This window comes from Eschrichtius robustus, chromosome 14 (assembly GCF_028021215.1).
Source record: "Eschrichtius robustus isolate mEscRob2 chromosome 14, mEscRob2.pri, whole genome shotgun sequence".
In the NCBI taxonomy this organism is placed as follows: Eukaryota; Metazoa; Chordata; class Mammalia; order Artiodactyla; family Eschrichtiidae; genus Eschrichtius; species Eschrichtius robustus.
In genome coordinates, this window is record NC_090837.1 from 75,584,368 (window position 1) to 75,604,223 (window position 19,856).

The following is a 19,856-nucleotide window of genomic DNA, read 5'->3' on the forward strand; positions in this document are numbered from 1 at the left end:
GGGCAAAGGTGTGAGCACAGAGGGGTGAGAACAATTGCGGTTATCAGCAGAAGCAACAAGGAGACTGGTGCTCGGGTGGTGAGCACCAAACAGTCCCAAGGTGAAGTTGATGATACACGGTGATCATGAAACAGAAAACATCCTGACTCCACTGATTTGGAGAGAAGAGGGGTGAACAGCTGCCCATGCTGCCCCTCACCCGGGCAAAGGGAGAAATATGTTTGATTTCAATGCCTAAGTATAGCTTCTTGAAACATCAGAATCACCCAGGGTGTTTTAGTCAGATGATGCCTGGGTTGTGCCCCAACCCACTGACCCACTGAATCTCTGTGGAGTGGGTCATTTAGGGTTAGGGCATTTCTGCTACACAGGACAGTGTCCACATGTCCACCTGCAGCTGTAGCTAAAGAACATTGTGATGGCTGATGCTTGCAATAATGGTCTTAAATGATCAGGAACAGATTGTTTTCTGTGTTGATCCTGTACAGAGGAGGATAGGATGGCAACTGTACATAGCACTTTTCAGTTTGCAAAGAGCTTCTGCATAATTGCCTCATTTCCTTCTCATCACAACCCTGTGAGAGACAGATTATTATACCATTGGTCTGCAGAGGAAGTCATGCACCTTGCACAAGGTCGTAGACTAACAGCTACCGCGTTCCCTGGAGCCAGATCTTTCTATAAAACACTATCTGCAGAGAAGTATCACTATAGGAAAGTCCGCATTAAAATGTGTTAAATTAAAACCATATTTCCTAAAGGGCTTATTCATTCATTCACTCCACAGATATCACTGAGGGCCCACTGTGAGTCAGGCACTGTACCAGGCGCTGGGCTGCCCCTCAGCTATCTGGTAGACCCAGTTATCCCGAATGTCACTCCCCGTATGCAACAGCTTCTCAACAGCTACAGCTGCTGCAGATTTATTGATAAAGTCTCACTGGGAAGTGGGTGGAGGTCATTTCCCTCTCTCTAATCAAGCAGTAGCCTCCATTAGAACAGAGACGTGTCTTTGAGCTCTGGTCTGTTCTCTCCAGCCCTGAACACAGCTCCTGACTGATCTGAAGATTCGTGGGGATGTGTTAACCCTCAGATGCTCTCTTCACAGGGAAACTTACCAGGGAATTTCCTCAACTCTGGTATTTACTTAGTCTGGAGAAGGCCTGTTTATTTTCTACTTCTCAGAGCTCTTAGGGAATCCCAGGGAGTCTTTGAGATGAGGTTTACCCTATGATGGTGTTTGTATTTGGGTCAGAGGGTGACATTACCAGGGGGAAGGGGACATGCCTAAGGCATCAGCAAGTCAGTGGGTGAACTCACGACTCCTCTCAACTGGAGTCCAGGGCATGTTCCTGTGTTTGGGGTACATCCCAGCGTGCCGGGTTGCAGTGTACCTCCTTTTCAGATCTCAGAACCACAAAATATCTGAGCCAGAAGGAAATTCAGGGGTTATCAACTCCAGTTTTATTACTTCATTCTTCCGGAGATTGAACCCTGGAGAAAGGAAGGACTTTCCCAAGGTCTTACTGGTGGTTTCAAGGCAGAACTAGGGCTAGAATTCAGATCTTCCCAAGGGCAGCTTCCATGTAGCTTACCTACACTGGTTTCCACCATCTCTACCCCGCTGCTTGTTTGCTTAAACTTTGATGAGGTAAAAACATTGTCATCAGGAGCCTTTGGATGGGAAAAGAGAGAAGAGCCAGTCTGGGCATGCCCTCCTGAATTAACCTTTAGCTGAGCTGTCCGAGAATCATCCTCAGACCTTATCTAATTAACAATGTTGATTTATGTGGGACCAAAGAACAATAACCACTTGAAATTCAAAACCACACATAAGGCAGTGCCATGTGCTAGTTTGTGCCTGGATTACCCTGGTCAACAGTCTACTTCTGAGATGTGTATATGTGTGTAGATATTCACCATGTTCCAGGCTGGGGCAACCTTTACAAACCAGCTGGGCAAATTCTTGGGCTGTTGACCTGCTTAGAATTTTCCAGGTATAGGCGCCTCTCTCATTTGGAACCATCCAACAGAGCAGGCAGGCTGCCAGGCAGATAGTCTGAGGCTGCCCCAGAATCCCTGCCAGAGTCTACAATGCCTGGGCTTCGTGGTGTAAGGCTAGTCACACGACCTCTCTGGGCCAGTGTTCTTCTTCTCTGAACACTGGGGCTTATGATACTTATGGCTGTTGGGAGGACCAAGTGAGGAAATGATGGAGAAATGTTGGAAAAGAGTAAGTGCCAGCAAGCTGGATGGGTGGACGGCCCTCCTGTTCATTTTGATGTTCTGCCCACTGTTAGATGATTAGCTGTGGGCAGAAATAAGTCCTGCTAGCTCTTACCAAGAGTCATTTCTCAAGTCAAAGTTTTGTTGTCCTTCCTGAAAACTTTACAACGTGGAGGAGGGAGGTCCCATTGGAATCTGGATCCCTGGGCACTGGGGGTAGTAGGTGAAAGGTCAGAAACCAGGGCCTGCCAGTCTCCAGGGCAGGACACTGGGGCAGCTTGGTCTCAGGTCCTGGTTGGTGCTGCTCCTCCTGAGAGGCTGGGGACCCCGAAAAGAATGTGAGTTGGGTAGGAGCGATTTCAGGGACACAGGGGAAAATATACCCACAATACGGGTCTCCTACCTGACTTGATAGACTTTGAAAATGCTCACTTACAAATGTGGTTCTTAGCAACAAGGATATATTGCACAGCACAAGGAAATAGAGTCACTAATTTTTTTTTAATTTTTAAAAATTGAAGTATAGTTGATTTACAATGTTGTATTAATTTCTGCTGTACAGCAAAGTAACACAGTTATACATATATATACATTCTTTTTAAATATTCTTTTCCATTATGGTTTACCATAGGATATTGAATATAATTCTCTGTGCTATACAGTAGGATCTTGTTGTCTATCCATTCTATATATAAAAGCTTACATCTACTAACCCTAACCTCCCACTCCATCCCTCCCCCAACCCCCTCCCCCCGGCACCCACCAGTCTGTTCTCTATGTCTGCGATTCTGTTTCTGTTTCCTAGTTAGGTTCATTTGTGTCATATTTTAGATTCCACATGTAAGAGATATCATATGGTATTTGTCTTTCTCTTTCTGACTTACTTCACTTAGTATGATAATTTCTAGTTGCATCCATGTTGCTGCAAATGGCATTATTTCATTCTTTTTTATGTAGAGCCATTATTCTATAATAACTTTAAGTGGAGTGTAATCTATTAAAATATTGAATCACTATGTCATATACCTGAAACTAATATAATATTGTAAATCAACTATACTTCAATATATAAAAAAAGCACCATGCTATGTTAAAAACAGTGTGGTTCTTGGCTCCCATTAAAGCTTAAATCCCCTTGGAAGCAGTAATCCCAGATACTAGTATGAGTTGCATACATTTCAAATTTAATGAGTTTGTCAGCTTCCTTTTGGAGTAAGAGCTTAATAGTTGGGGAGGAGAGAGGGAAGGTAGGAAGAGCGAGTAAGGGAGAGGGGAGAGAGGAGAGAGTTGGGGTATGAAACTTAGACCAAGGACAGAATTGTGCACTTACAAAAGGTTAGTAAGTTTCTGGCCTAAAATAAGACTTGGGGATTATTTATGACTTGAAAATGGCCAAGCTCTCCTTTCTCCTTTGGATCTAACAATTTAGAGTTGATTGAATTTATCCTGATATTTTGCTGTGTCCATTAATTTAATTTCCAAGACATACTTTTTTCCATTTTGAGGAAACATCAAATTCATTTCTTCCTACTAAGTGATCTGTGCATTCAGTGCATGCATGGTATTTTAGACACTTTGTTAGCATATTGATTCATGTTATCACACATTCTGAAAAAATTCCCAAATGATTTTTCTCCTTGAGATTCTTGCTTCATTACATAATACATATTCTATAATTTTTAAGGTGATACTCATGATGATGATGATGATGACGACTATGATGATGTTTTACTTAGCCAACTTCCTAATTCATTTTTTTAAATTGATCTTTATTGGAGTATAATTGCTTCACAATACTGTGTTAGTTTCTGTTGTACAACAAAGAGAAGCAGTAATATGCATACACATGTCCCCATATCCCCTCCCTCTTGAGCCTCCCTCCCATCCTCCCTATCCCACCCCTCCAAGTCATCGCAAAGCACTGAGTCGATCTCCCTGTTCTATGCTGCTGCTTCCCACCAGCCAACTATTTTACAGTCAGTAGTGTATATATGTCAAGGCTATTCTCACTTTGCCCCAGCTTCGCCCTCACACCCCACGTCCTCAAGTCCATTCTCTATGTCTACCTCTTTATTCCTGCTCTGCAACTAGGTTCATCAGTACTTTTTTTTTTTTTTTTTTAGATTCCACATATATGTGTTAGCATACGGTATTTATTTTTCTCTTTCTGACTTACTTCACTCCGTATGACAGACTCTAGGTCCATCCACCTCACTACAAATAACGCATTTTCGTTTCTTTTCATGGCTGAGTAATATTCCATTGTATATATGTGCCACATCTTCTTTATGCATTCATCTGTTGATGGACACTTAGGTTGCTTCCATGTCCTGGCTCTTGTAAATAGTGCTGCAATGAACATTGTGGTACATGACTTTTTGAATTATGGTTTTCTTAGGGTATACGCCCAGCAGTGGGATTGCTGGGTCATATGGTAGTTCTTTTTTTTTTTTTTTTTTTCCTGAGCAAATCACAGGGTTTTATTGAACTTTCAAAACACTTTTCATGAATGTTTCAGATGAGATAACATATTTGAATGAGCTTTAAAAACTCTGATATGCAAATGCAGTGTTATTATTGATTTAGAAAAAAATAAATGAACACCTTATAACCTCTAATGTTGCTTTTTAATCCATGAGCTATTTTGCTTCAGGCATTTTTATCTTTCTTTTTTTTTTTTTAAACATCTTTATTGAAGTATAATTGCCTTACAATGGTGTGTTAGCTTCTGCTTTATAACAAAGTGAGTCAGTTATACATATACAATATGTTCCCATTTCTCTTCCCTCTTGCATCTCCCTCCCTCCCACCCTCCCCATCCCACCCCTCTAGGTGGTCACAAAGCACCGAGCTGATCTCCCTGTGCTATGCGGCTGCTTCCCACTAGCTATCTATTTTACATTTGGTAGTGTATATATGTCCATGACACTCTCTTACCCTGTCACATCTCACCCCACCCCCTCCCCATATCCTCAAGTCCATTCTCTAGTAGGTCTGTGTCTTTATTCCCGTCTTGCCACTAGGTTCTTCATGGCCTTTTTTTTTTTCTTTCCTTAGATTCCGTATATATGTGTTAGCATACTGTATTTGTTTTTCTCTTTCTGACTTACTTCACTCTGTATGACAGACTCTAACTCCATCCACCTCATTACAAATACCTCCATTTCATTTCTTTTTATGGCTGAGTAATATTCCATTGTATATATGTGCCACATCTTCTTTATCCATTCATCTGTCGATGGACATTTAGGTTGCTTCCATGTCCTGGCTATTGTAAATAGAGCTGCAATGAACATTTTGGTACATGACTCTTTTTGACCTATGGTTTTCTCAGGGTATATGCCCAGTAGTGGGATTGCTGGGTCGTATGGTAGTTCTATTTGTAGTTTTTTAAGGAACCTCCATACTGTTCTCCATAGTGGCGGTATCAATTTACATTCCTACCAACAGTGCAAGAGTGTTCCCTTTCCTCCACACCCTCTCCAGCATTTATTGTTTCTAGATTTTTTGATGATGGCCATTCTGACCGGTGTGAGATGATATCTCATTGTAGTTTTGATTTGCATTTCTCTAATGATTAATGATGTTGAGCATTCTTTCATGTGTCTGTAGGCCATCTGTATATCTTCTTTGGAGAAATGTCTATTTAGGTCTTCTGCCCATTTTTGGATTGGGTTGTTTGTTTTTTTGTTATTGAGCTGCATGAGCTGCTTGTAAATCTTGGAGATTAATCCTTTGTCAGTTGCTTCATTTGCAAATATTTTCTCCCATTCTGATGGTTGTCTTTTGGTCTTGTTTATGGTTTCCTTTGCTGTGCAAAAGCTTTTAAGTTTCATTAGGTCCCATTTGTTTATTTGTGTTCTTATTTGGTAGTTCTATTTTTAGTTTTTTAAGGAACCTCCATACTGTTCTCCATAGTGGTTGTATCTATTTACATTCCCATCAACAGTGCAAGAGGGTTCCCTTTTCACCACACCCTCTCCAGCATTTATTGCTTCTAGATTTTTTGATAATGGCCATTCTGACCAGTGTGAAGTGATACCTCATTGTAGTTTTGATTTGCATTTCTTTAATATTGAGCATCTTTTCATGTGCCTCTTGGCCATCTGTATGTCTTCCTTGGTGAAATGTCTATTTAGGTCTTCTGCCCATTTTTTAACTGGATTGTTTGTTTTTTTGATATTGAGCTCCATGAGCTGTTTGTATATTTTGGAGCTTAATCCTTTGTCTGTTGTTCATTTGCAAATATTTTCTCCCATTTTGAGGGTTGTCTTTTTGTCTTGTATATGGTTTCCTTTGCTGTGTGTGCAAAAGCTTTTAAGTTTAATTAAGTCCCATTTGTTTACTTTTGTTTTTATTTCTGTTACTCTAGGAGGTGGGTCAAAAAAGAACTTGCTGTGGTTTATGTCAAAGAGTTTTTCCTATGTTTTCCTCTAAGGGTTTTATAGTATCTGGTCTTACATTTAAGTCTTTAATCCATTTGGAGTTTATTTTTGTGCATGGTGTTAGGGAGTGTTCTAATTTCATTCTTTTACAGGTAGCTGTCCAGTTTTCCCAGCACCACTTATTGAAGAGGCTGTCTCTTCTCCATTGTATGTTCTTGCCCCCTTTGTCATAAATTAGGTGCCCATATGTGCATGGGTTTATCTCTGGGCATTCTATCCTGTACCATTGATCTATATTTCTGTTTTTGTGCCAGTACCATACTATCTTGATTACTGTAGCTTTGTGGTATAGTTTGAAGTTGGGGAGCCTGATTCCTCCAACTCTGTTTTTCTTTCTCAAGATTGCTTTGGCCATTCAGGGTCTTTTGTGTTTCCATACGAATAGTAAAATTTATTGTTCTAATTCTGTGAAGAATGCCATTGGTAGTTTGATAGGGATTGCATTGAATCTATAGATTGCTTTGGGTAGTATAGTCATTTTCACAATATTGATTCTTCCAATCCAAGAACATGGTATATTTCTCCATCTGTTTATGTCATCTTTGATTTCTTTTATCAGTGTTTTATAGTTTTCTGAGTACAAGTCTTTCACCTCCTTAGGCAGGTTTATTCCTAGGTATTTTATTCTTTTAGTTGCAGTGGTAAATGGGAGTGTTTCCTTAATTTCTCTTTCTGATTTTTTGTTCTTGGTGTATAAGAATGCCAGAGATTTTGGTGCATTAATTTTGTAAACTGCAACCTTACCAAATTCATTGATTAGTTCTAGCAGTTTTCTTGTGGCATCTTTAGGATTTTCTATGTATAGTATCATGTCATAGGCAAACAGTGGCAATTTTACTTCTTCTTTTCCAATTTGTATTCCTTTTATTTCTTTTTCTTCTCTGATTGCTGTGGCTAGGACTTCCAAAACTACGTTGAATAATAGTGGTGAGAGTGGATATCCTTTTCTTGTTCCTGATCTTAGTGGAGATGCTTTCAGTTTTTCACCATAGAGTATGATGCTTGCTGTGGGTTGGTCATATATGGCCTTTATTATGTTGAGGTAGGTTCCCTCTATGCCCATTTTCTGGGGAGTTTTTTTTATCATAAATGGGTGTTGAATTTTGTCAGAAGCTTTTTCTGCATCTATTGAGATGATCATGTGGTTTTTATTCCTTAATTTGTTAATGTGGTGTATCACATTGATTGATTTTTGTATATTGAAGAATCCTTGCATCCCTGGGATAAATCCCACTTGATCATGGTGTATGATCCTTTTAATGTGCTGTTGGATTCTGTTTGCTAGTATTTTGTTCAGGATTTTTGCATCTTTGTTCATCAGTGATATTGGTCTATAATTTTCTTTTTTTGTGATATCTTTTTCTGGTTTTGGTATCAGAGTGATGGTGGCTTCGTAGAATGAATTTGGGGGTGTTTCTCCCTCTGCAATTTTTTGGAAGAGTTTGAGAAGGATAGGTGCTAGCTTGTTTCTAAATGTTTGATAGAATTTGCCTGTGAAGCCATCTGGTGCTGGACTTTTGTTTGTTGGAAGATTTTTAATTATGGTTTCAATTTCATTACTTGTGATAGGTCTGTTTATATTTTCTAATTCTTCCTGGTTCAGTCTTGGAAAATTGCACCTTTCCAAGAATTCGTCCATTTCTTCATGGTTGCCCATTTTATTGGCATATAGTTGTTTGTAGTAGTCTCTTATAATCCTTTGTTTTTCTGCTGTGTCAGTTGTGAGTTTTCCTTTTTCATTTCTAATTTTATTGACTTGCGTCCTCTCCCTTTTTTTCTTTTTGAGTCTGGCTAAGGGTTTATCAATTTTGTTTATCTTCTCAAAGCACTAGCTTTTAGTTTTATTGATCTTTGCTATTGTTTTCTTCATTTCTATTTCATTTATTTATGCTCTGATCTTTATGATTTCTTTCCTTCTACTAACTTTGGGTTTCCTTCGTTCTTCTTTCTCTAGTTGTTTTAAGTGTAGGGTTAGATTGTTTATTTGAGATTTTTCTTGTTTCTTGAGGTGAGATTGAATTGCTATAAACTTCCCTCTTAGAATTGCTTTTGCTGCACCTCATAGGTTTTGGGTCGTCATGTTTTCGTTGTCATTTGTTTCTATGTATTTTTTGATTTCTTCAGTGATCTCTTGGTTATTTAGTAGCACACTGTTTAGCCTCCATGTATTTGTGTTTTTTACAGTTTTTTTCCTGTAAGTGATTTCCAATCTGGTAGCGTTGTGGTCAGAAAAGATGCTTGATATGATTTCAATTTTCTTAAATTTTCTGAGGCTTGATTTGTGAACCAAGATGTGATCTATACTGGAGAATGTTCCATGTGCACTTGAGAAGAAAGTGTATTCTGTCACTTTTGGATGGAATGTTCTATAAATATCAATTAAATCTATCTGGTCTATTGTGTCATTTAAAGCTTGTGTTTCCTTATTTATTTTCTGTTTGGATAATTTGTCCATGGATGTAACTGGGGTGTTAAAGTCCCCTACTATAATTGTGTTACTGTTGATTTCTCCTTCCATGGTTGTTACCATTTGCCTTATGTATTGAGGTGCTCCTATGTTGGGTGCATAAATATTTACAATTGTTATATCTTCTTCTTGGATTGATCCTTGGATCATTATGTAGTGTCCCTCCTTATCTCTTGTAGCAGTCTTTATTTTAAAGTCTATTTTATCTGATATGAGTATTGCTACTCCAGCTTTCTTTTGATTTCCATTCGCATGGAATATCTTTTTCAATCCCCTCGTTTTCAGTCTGTATGTGTCCCTAGGTCTGAAGTGGGTCTCTTGTAGACAGCATATATATGGGTCTTGTTTTTGTATCCATTCTGCCAGTCAGTGTCTTTTGGTTGGGGAATTTAATCCATTTACATTCAAGGTTATTATCGATATATATGTTCCTATTATCATTTTCTTATTTGTTTTGGGTTTGTTTTTGTGGGTCTTTTTCTTCACCTTTTTTCCCGCTTACAGAAGTTTCTTTAGCATTTGTTCTAAAGCTGGTTTGGTGGTGCTGAATTCTCTTAGCTTTTGCTTGTCTGAAAAGCTTTTCACTTCTCCATCGAATCTGAATGAGATCCTTGCTGGGTAGAGTAATCTTGGTTGTAGGTTTTGCTCTTTCATCACTTTAAGTATATCCTGCCACTCTGTTCTGGCCTGCAGAGTTTCTGCTGATAAATCAGTTGATAACCTTATGGGGATTCCTTTATATGTTATTTTTTGTTTTTCCCTTGTTGCTTTTAATATTTTTTCTTTGAATTTAATTTTTGTTAGTTTGATTAATATGTGTCTTGGTGTGTTTTTCCTAGGGTTTATCCTGTATGGGACTCTCTGTGCTTCCTGGACTTGGGTGACTATTTCCTTTCCCATGTTAGGGAAGTTTTCAACTATAATCTCTTCAAATATTTTCTCAGACTGTTTCTTTTTCTCTTGTTCTTCTGGCACCCCTATAATTCAAATGTTGATGCATTTAGTGTTGTCCCAGAGGTCTCTGAGATTGTTCAATTCTTTTCATTCTTTTTTCTTTATTCTGCTCCTCAGCAGTTATTTCCACCATTTTGTCTTCCAGCTCACTTATTCATTCTTCTGCCTTAGTTATTCTGTTATTGATTCCTTCTAATAAATTTTTCATTTCGGTTATTGTGTTGTTCATCTCTGTTTGTTCTTTAGTTCTTCTAGATCTTTGTTAAACATTTCTTTTATTTTCTCAATCTGTGCCTCCATTCTATTTCCGAGATTCTGGATCATCTTTACTATCATTACTCTGAATTCTTTTTCAGGTAGATTGCCTATTTCCTCTTCATTTATTTGGTCTTGTAGGTTTTTACCTTGCTCCTTCACCTGTGACATATTTTTTTGCCGTCTCATTTTTTTTCATTTTTTTAATGAATGAGATTGTGTTCCTGTCTTACTGGTTGTTTGACCTGAGGCTTCCAACACTGGAGTTTGTAGGCTATTGGGTAGAGCTGGGTCTTGGTGTTGAGATGAGGAACTCCATGAGACCTCATTCTGATGAATTTTCCCTGGGGTCTGAGGTTCTCTGTTAGTCCAGTGGTTCAGACTCGGAGCTCCCACTGCAGGAGCTTCGACCCAACCCAGGGCTCGTGAACCAAGATCCCTCAAACCATGTGGGGTGGCAAAAAAAAGAACAATAACAAAGTAAAAAATAAAATTAGACTAGGAAGCTAACAGATATGTTAGAAAGAATATAAAAATAAAAATATAGATGAATCAACAACTGGAAGATACATCAGTACCACAATAGTGAAAAAGAGGAGGAGGGAAAAGAAAAAAAAAAAGAAAGGGGGAAAAGGCCTTGGCTGTGGAGGGTGGGGTCTAAGCAAGGGTGAGGTTTGGTGGTGGGCGGGGCCTATGCTCAGGACCCACAGGGCTGGAAAAGGCCTTGGGGGCTGTGGGGGGTGCGGCTTAGGCTCAAGGAGCAGAAGGGGCCCAGGCATGCCTCCCACCGCTGGTCTCAGAGGGCAGGGGACCTCACCTGGGAGCTCAGCAGGCTTCCTGGACTCGAGTGGGCAGGGCAATCACCCTCTGCTCCTCTTCCGCTCTTCCCAGAGGGTCCCTCCCATCTGCCTCTCCTATTCTCCCCTCAGCCTCCCTCCTATGTTCCCAGAACCCATGTGGCCTGGAGGGGGCTTTGGAGTACAAGGGGAACTGGCCTGGGAGCTCACAAGGCTCCCTGGCCCAAGTGGGCCAGGCTATCGCCCTCTGCTCCTCTCCCTTTCCTCCAGAAGGCCCCTCCCAAGTACGTCTCCTGATCTCCCTGGCCTCAGGGGCTCCAACCCTGTCTGGCCTCCACTTCTCCTCCCCCTTCAGCCCCTTACATCCTACCAGTTCACATTGGGGCTCCTCCTGTCTCCTTGGGCATCAGAGTTCCCCACCAGAGGCCGGCAGACGCCCTAGTTGTGGGGAGACGCTAACTCCACATCTACCCACACCGCCATCTTGACTCTGCCTCTCGCTAATTCATTTTTAAACAAGCTTTTTTAAAAAAATATTTTAGTTATTTATTTATTTTGGCCATGCTTGCGGCTGGCAGTGAAAGTGCCGAGTCCTAGCCACTGGACCGCCAGGGAATTCCCGAAAGGCTTTTTTTTTTTTTTGGCCGCATTGCGTGGCTTGTGGGACCTCAGTTCCCCAACCACGGATCAAATCCGGGCCACTCAGTGAAAGCCCAGAATCCTAATCACTAAGCCACCAGGGAACTCCAAAGTTTTTGATCTCAGTCTCCTTGTCCTACTTTGATGGTTAACATGGAGCAGGGAAACTGTGGGTGTACCTGGCCCTGCCCTTCACTAACGGCCTGAATCCATCCAAATGACTTCCTTTCTCTGGGTCTCTGTTCCCTTATGTTAAAATGATGGGATGGGTTGTGATGCAATGGACACCATCTCAGATGGCTACAAGGGCCAAGAGGCAAAGTGAATGAGTGAAACAGGGCCAGTGGGGACTGTGGCCAACTGGAGAGGGGTGGTGGCTACTGGGTTCCAGATGTCAGTTCCTTGTAAGAATAAGGGCCCAGGAACTTCCCTGGCGGTCCAGTGGTTAAGACACTATGCTTCCAATGCAGAGGATATGGGTGCAATCCCTGGTCAGGGAACTAAGATCCCACATGCTGCATGGCCAAAAAAAAAAAAAGAATAAATCAGAACTCTCTTTCTTTCTCTTTTTTTTTCCCAACAAAATTCAGAAATTCATATTTTTAAAAATCATCTGATTTTTAAATGTTGGTGACTAATTCAGATTTTTAAAAAGTACTGCGAGCCAAACAAAGCTCAAACTGAGAGTTGACAGCTTATCATGTCTGAATGGGTGAACCCAGAAGGCCCCTCTCAGTAGGCAGGCTATGGGTCTTTGGATAATATTAACTGAAGGTAAGAAAGGAGAGTCTGATCCCCTTCTTAGTCTTAAAGCTAAAGGCTCAGCACCTGCAAGGCCAGGAGAAAGGGCTGAAGGCTCCATCCTTGCTGATCATCAGTTACCCAAGGAGTCTGACAAATTATAGATTTTGAAGTCCTACTGCAGACGCACTGAGCAGGAATCTCCAGGAGTGGCACTGAGTCATCTCTTCTTAAAAAGGTTTTCCAGAGGATTGCAATACAAGAGGTTCATGGTCTACACCTTGAGAAAGACTGCTTGTGGACACTCATACTCTAAACACTCACTACTAACCTATGGGACTATTGTTGACATTTAAAAATCATCCATATATCCACCCATCCATCCCTTCATCCATCCATTTGTCAGTCCATTGTCAATGTATACATCCAACCATCTGCTATCCAAAAAAATCTTTGTTAAGCACCCACTGTGTGTGCCGGGCACTGCTGTAGCCACAGTGGTAGAAGCCTCGAGGGGCAAGTTCAGGATTGGTTATTCCCATGTGACCCAGAGGCACTCCTAGTTGGCCATTTACCAACAGGCTGTGGACTCTGGTTCTTGTAAACTTTGATACCCACTAGGCAGGCCCTGGATAAAATTGTGAAACAAGAAAGGTTCAGAATATTTAGATTCTGTCCACTGGCTCAACTCCAGGAAGAGATGTATGTGCAGAGAGCAAGATACAACCAATTACCAGTTCTCTCTAGGAAGACTTTGTCATGTTAGGCAGGAAGAAAGCTGTCTCCACACCAAGACTGGCTGCCTGGAGTTGAAGCAACAGGGGCATGATTTTGGAAAGGCAAACAGGAAATACCCTTTTGTTTCTAAGACATGCTTGTGGAGTAACATTCTGGGTCAGACACGGAGGCTTCATATCATTTCGCCAATTAGTCATAGCGACAATCTCAACCAAGTGAAGTAGGGGACACAAGAGGAGGAAAATATAAATTTAGGTCCCTGCTCATGAGACAACTAAGGTCTTACTGAGGCATCATGTTTTTATGGAGAGAATGATGCAAGGCAGGATACAGTCAAGTATGCAGTGTATGTGCAGACAGCAATGCTAGAAACTTGGGAAACTTCATTTCTAACTGCATGGTGAAAATGAAATACTTTAGGATAAACTTTGTTAAGTTTATTCTTGTTAGAAACATGCAAAATCCAGAAGAGGAAAATTTAAAAATACTCCTGAAAAACACAAACATAGACTTTAACAAATGGAAAAGACATTTGTTGTTGTTGGATGACTTAACATTATAAAGATGTTAGTTCTCCCTATGTTAATTTATAAGTTTAATGAAATCACAACAAAAACACCAAGTTTTTTATGGAATTAGACAGGTTGATAAAGTAAAATTCATGTAGAAAAACAAGCATACAAGAGCAAACAGGAAAACATTAAAAAAGAAAAGAAAAACTCCTGAGGGGAGTAGCTCCACTGGGCATTAAAACATATCACGAAGTGGCCATAATTGAAACATCATGGTATTGGTGCTGGAATAGACAAATAGACTAGTGGAAGAGAATAGAATAGATCCAAGTACACATGGAAACTTAGTATATGAGAGAGGTAGCATCTCAAATTACTAGAGCTAAGATGATCTTTTTAATAAATGGTGCTGAAACAACTGGAAAAAGATAAAATTAGATCCATACCTCACTCCATACACAGGAATAAATTCCAAATGGATTAGCAATAAATGGAAAACAGGAAACCAAAAAAGTATTGGAAAAAAACCACAGCTGAATCCCTCTTAACCTCAGTTAAAAGGTTAACTCAGTTAACTCTGACTCAAAACCCAGAGACAACAAAAGAAAATACTGATCAATTTGACTAAATTAAAACAAAACAAATGACTAAAAACCCCAACCAACCACATGGCAAAAAATCACCATAAACAACTCTAAAGACAGCTAACAGGGGGAGAAAATATTTGCACAATATACCACAGACAACAAGTCAATGTTCCTAATGCACAAAGAACTCCTAAAGGAACAAAGAACCAAAAACCTTAAAAAAAAATTGGGGAAAAGTTGCAAACACACACACACATATATATCTGTATGCAAATGCTGTACTCTAGTTAGTAAATTTGTTTTTCATGGGGTATAGGTTAGCAATTCTGAAACTACTTTATGTCTATACTAAGGCTGAACAAATAGGCAAAAATATTGTGGATAATGAAAGCCAGGTTTTTTACTGTTCAAGAAAAGTAACAAATAAGGAAAGGTGGAAGGTTAAAATGAGACACCCACACACAGATTGATGGATACAGAAATATAGATGTGTGTGTGTGTGTAGTTTCCTAGATGTATGTGTGTGTGTCTGCTGAGGGGCCCTAGAAGAACTGACACCTCATTAGCAGTGAGTACATCAAGTGTCCAGATCTTGGTTTCTAAACACCATTCTCAAATAAAAGGAACCAGAGCTCATTGGATCAATGGTTGATTCCAGGGCTGGGGATGAAAAAATACATTAGCCTGAAATATCTTACGGTGCCAGAAAGTAAAGAAGTGCTTAAAAAAAAATAGGGTGTCAAAGGACACAGGAGCCAGCCTGAAGGAGTTTCTAATGCCAAAGGTAGAATAAGTTTAGTAACGATATAAATAATGATAGTAACATATTATAACTGATGGAATAAAATAAATATCCATTAGTTCATACTGTTATAAATAAATAACTAAATACAGAAATATTGGAGAAGGGATAGCTCTGTCTTACAGAATTCCAGTCCGTAAATGTAGAGGGAACGAAGAAAATAGAAACTGAACATGGGGCAAAATCACACTAAGAATGGTTACAAGCAACAAAAGAACCACTGATGGGTACTAAAATCAGTGGACAAAAGTATGATGAGAAGCAGAATGTTTGCAGAGTCTCAGAATATCTTCCCATATGATATTAATTACAGAGGGAAAAAATGGTAAGTTTAGAGTGGAGCAACTTTACCACCTTAACTAAGTGGTCAGGGTTAACATCACCAGTGACAATACATGTTGACATCATATACTCCTGATATGATGCATGGAAAAAGACACGGCATCACTTCTGTGGCATTCTTGCCAAAATGCATAATCGCAATCTAATCACAAGACAACACCAGACAAACTTCTAAACTGAGAAACTCTGCAGACCAGAGGAGACTAACCAGACATGATGACTAAACGCAGCGTGGAATTCAGGATTGGATCCTGAACAGGAAAAAGGACTTTAGTGGGAAAACTGTTGAAATTCAACTAAGATCTGTGGTTCAGTTAATACTGTTGTATCAATGTCAATTTCCTGATTTTGATAATGAGTGCTTGTGTTATGTAAAATTTAACATCAGGGGAAGCTGGGTGATGGGTTTATGGACACATATTATTTTTACGATTTTTCCATAATCTAAAATTACTTTTTAAAAAAAGTTTTGAAAAATACCACCTACATATTTGCTGCATCAAAGATCCAAAGTCAAATGTAGATAAATCCCCCATGGCTTCCCAACCTCCTCCTAGCACACCCTTGCTGAGCTACTACACAGAATTCATTTTTTCATTATATGTCCAGTTTGTACCCTCTATGTACTCAATCCTAGAAGACAGAAGTTAAAATACAATCATGCATTAAACGTTTTCATTCCCCAGCAGTGAAAAGACTCTAAAGAAAAGCAGAATAAAAAATGTGGAGGCAAAACTTAAAGTGGCTATTGGTTTAACTTCTTCAGAGATAGCGTAAAAAGAGAAATTGCTTCTGCATTCCAAGGCCACAGTGCCTCAGAAAACTATAAGCACTGGATTGAGAAGAAATGAATCCCATCTGAGTCATCTGAATCAGCTTGGTTTCCCAAAACGTTTTGTGTAACTGACCCCTGTTTCCTGATGTTCTAGCTAAATAATTACTCCACTCCGACCCCGACCCCGACCCCCCAGTGACTTTGCTTTCCACATCAAACAGGATGCAGCTTTACCAGAATTGGTCGTAGCTAGGGTGAGGGATAAAGTTGGGGAAAAGCCTGCAAAGGGGAGGAATGTGTGGGGATAGAAGACCAGAAGGACCTTGGCTGAGAGCTAGTAGTGTCTGCAGACCTACTCGTAGGAGACTGGCAGGGTTCCTTCTGCCTTCTGCAGAAGTTCTGTGTAAAGGAGGCATGGTAGGGGTGGGGATGGGGGGGAGGATGGGACGGAGGGCCGCTACAAGCTGGCCAAGGGTCTTTTTGAGGGAAACAGAAGTTAGGGAATGCATGAGCCTGTGTTTCTGGAGCATGGTCAGAATTACATATACCTTTGCTAGTGGCCCTATAGCCAGACAAACAGAGGGTGTCAGTGTCCTGTCTGGGGTGGGGCCTGCTAGGAAATGGACCAGGAGCCCCACTGGGAAAAGATGCCAGTGGCTGGACCATTAAATGAGCTCCAACCTGAGGGGCACCTCTGTTCTGCTCCTGCAGGCAGGTCATGGCAGCCCAGCCTCAAGTCCATCACTTAAGACAAGTCAGGTCCACCAGCCTTATGCCCAGGTGCTCAGAAGGTCACAAGCTTCAGAGCTTGCCCATAAAGGTCACAAGCTTCATGGTATTTTGTTCATCAGAAGGCATGAAATACCGCCTTATGGCTTTGTTCCATTGGATTAGTGCTGAATGGATGTATGATGGGTGATCAATACTTTTAGGCTTATGAGGTGGCTGAGTTACCGCTCCTAATAGGTCAGTTTCAGTGGGAAAAGAGGTCAAGGAGGTCAGAGGAGCACAGGCACTTTCCAGGATGGGCATCCCGGGTGCACACTGAAGGGGGTATCTGGGCAGCCTGCAGGCAAGAGGGCTTCAAGAAGGAGCCGGGCACCCCTGGACAGGGAGGGAGGATGCTGGCAAGGACAAACTTGGCGCAGGGCTGTGACTGTTCAGGTCAGGCTCTGGCAGCATCTTCCAGCGGGAGGCCTCTGCGGGGGCTGTGGAGAGGCCCGACAGAGCCAGAGCACCAGTCTGGGCAAAGGCAGGAGAAAAGTCTTTCCACTACAGGGGAGCCCTCAAGCTTCTGGAATTGGCCCAGGGCAGGGGTTGGCAAACTAAGGCCCGCGGACCTCTTCCGGCTCACTGCCTGGGTTGTAAATAAAGTTTTAGTGGAATACAGCCATGCTGTGTCCAACTTTTGGTGTATTGTCCATGGCTACTTTCATGCATAAATGGCAGAGTGATTAGTTGTGACAGAAGCCATATAGCCAGCAGAAGATAAGATATTTATTGTACACCTTGGTCTAGGGCATATTGGGTTCTGTCTGTGCTTTCTAAAAAGATAAACCCCCTCTCAAAAAATAAACTCCTTTACAAGGTTCCCCAAATTCTGCTTTGACTGTTCTACCAAACATTTTAGCGGCCAAGCCTCCTCATTTCCCTCCAACACCTCAGGAATTACATCATTTCTGTGAGCACTGACCCCTTCATGTAGGGGCCAGACAGAGAGCCGTCTCTTAGGGCACTTTGGTGAATGAGGGTCAACAAAGGAGGGAGGAGCCAGGAATAAGAGGAATTGTGTTCCATGGTGTGAATTCTGTGAAACTGCCAGTAGATATGCACCATTTTAATCTTGAACTAATTGTGCTTTCCTCCCAAAGTGACAGCCTTTGCTAACAACAATAGCGCACTGCAGACAGATCCTCAGTGCAAGTTAACTTCTTTGTTTCTGGGGATGCCCAGGGTCCCAGACAAGAGGCAGAGGGTTTGGAAGGGAAGGTGTGAGTTAGGGTGGAGAACAGCTGACTTGTGAAAAGAGTTTCTGACAGCGCCAAGCTGTGTAATAGTCTCCAAAAGAAATTAGGTTTCCAGACAGTGTGAGCTCTTTCTAAATTTAGACCCACAGTCTTTGATTGACACAGGTGAGTGATTCCAGTCCTATGGTAACCATTGGAGACTAATACAAATACTTAGTCTCTAGAATTTTTACAAAGCCAACACATGAGACGTACTCACCAGGCCTTGGTCCTAGACTGGGCCATTGTGAAAGCCAGTCACAAAGCTAGATATTAAGTGGGATACCAAGAAGTTCTTAGTCACCACTTTCCTCCTCAAGGGACATATAATCCCACTAAGAAAGAGATACGTGAGCATAAAAAGATAACATAGCATCAGTGTATATAACTGAGATTAGTTTAGCTGTAACTAAATACCTCAAGAAAAGATAGAAAGTCCACAGATGTACATTGTCAGGCTGGTGGGGGAGCTCTGTCCCATGGAGCCCTCAGGGACTCAGACTCTTTCCCCTTAGCCCTCCACCATCTCTAGGTCCAAAGCATAGATGCATTCTAAGCAGCAAAAAGGAGGAAGAAACTAGGAAGGACTATTACCAGAAAGACAAGAAATAACAAGTGCTGGCGAGCATGTGGAGCAAAGGGAACCCTTGTGCACTATGGGTGGGTACGTATCAGTGAAGTCACTGTGGAAATCAGTATGGAGGTTCTTCAAAAATTAAAAATAGAGCTACCAAATGATCTAGAAATTCTACTTCTGGGTATTTATATGAAGGAAACAAAACACTAACTCAAAAAGATATCTGCACCACCATGTTCACTGCAGCTTTATTTACAGAGCCCAAGAAATGGAAACAATCTGTGTCCATTGATGGATAATGGATACAGAAAACTTGGAGATATATATATATATATAAATCCTGCTGTTTGTGACACATGAATTGACCTTGAGGGCATTATGTTAAGTGAAATTAAGTCAAGCAGAGAAAGACAAATACTGTATGATCTCACTTGTATGTGGAATCTAAAATAAATAAGTAAGTAAGTAAGTAAAAACCAAACTCATAGGTACAGAGAACAGATTGGCGGTTGCCAGAGATGGAGGTTGGGGGTGGTCCAAAGGTACAACCTTCCAGTTATAAGTCCTAGGGATACAATGTACAGCATGGCAACTACAGTTGATAACACTGTATTCTATATTTAAAAGTTGCTGAGAGAGTAGATCTTAAAAGTTCTCATCACAAGAAAAAGTGTTAACTCTGTGTGGTGACGGATGTTAACTAGACTTATTGTGGTGATCATTTTGCAATACATACACTGTCATGTACCTGGAACTAATATAACATTATATGTCAATTATATCTCAATGAAAAAATCAGGTACAATATTGAATAGCATTGAAGTATGCCCACAGTGTTCATGAAAAAGTGAAACAGATATAAGATCCTTAAAAAGAGTCTGAAATAATTTTCATTGAATATTTTGAAAAAAACTTGTATTTAGTCTACAATTATAGCAAGCACAGCCTACTTCGCTGGTCCTCAATCAAAATATTATGAGATGTATTATAAGT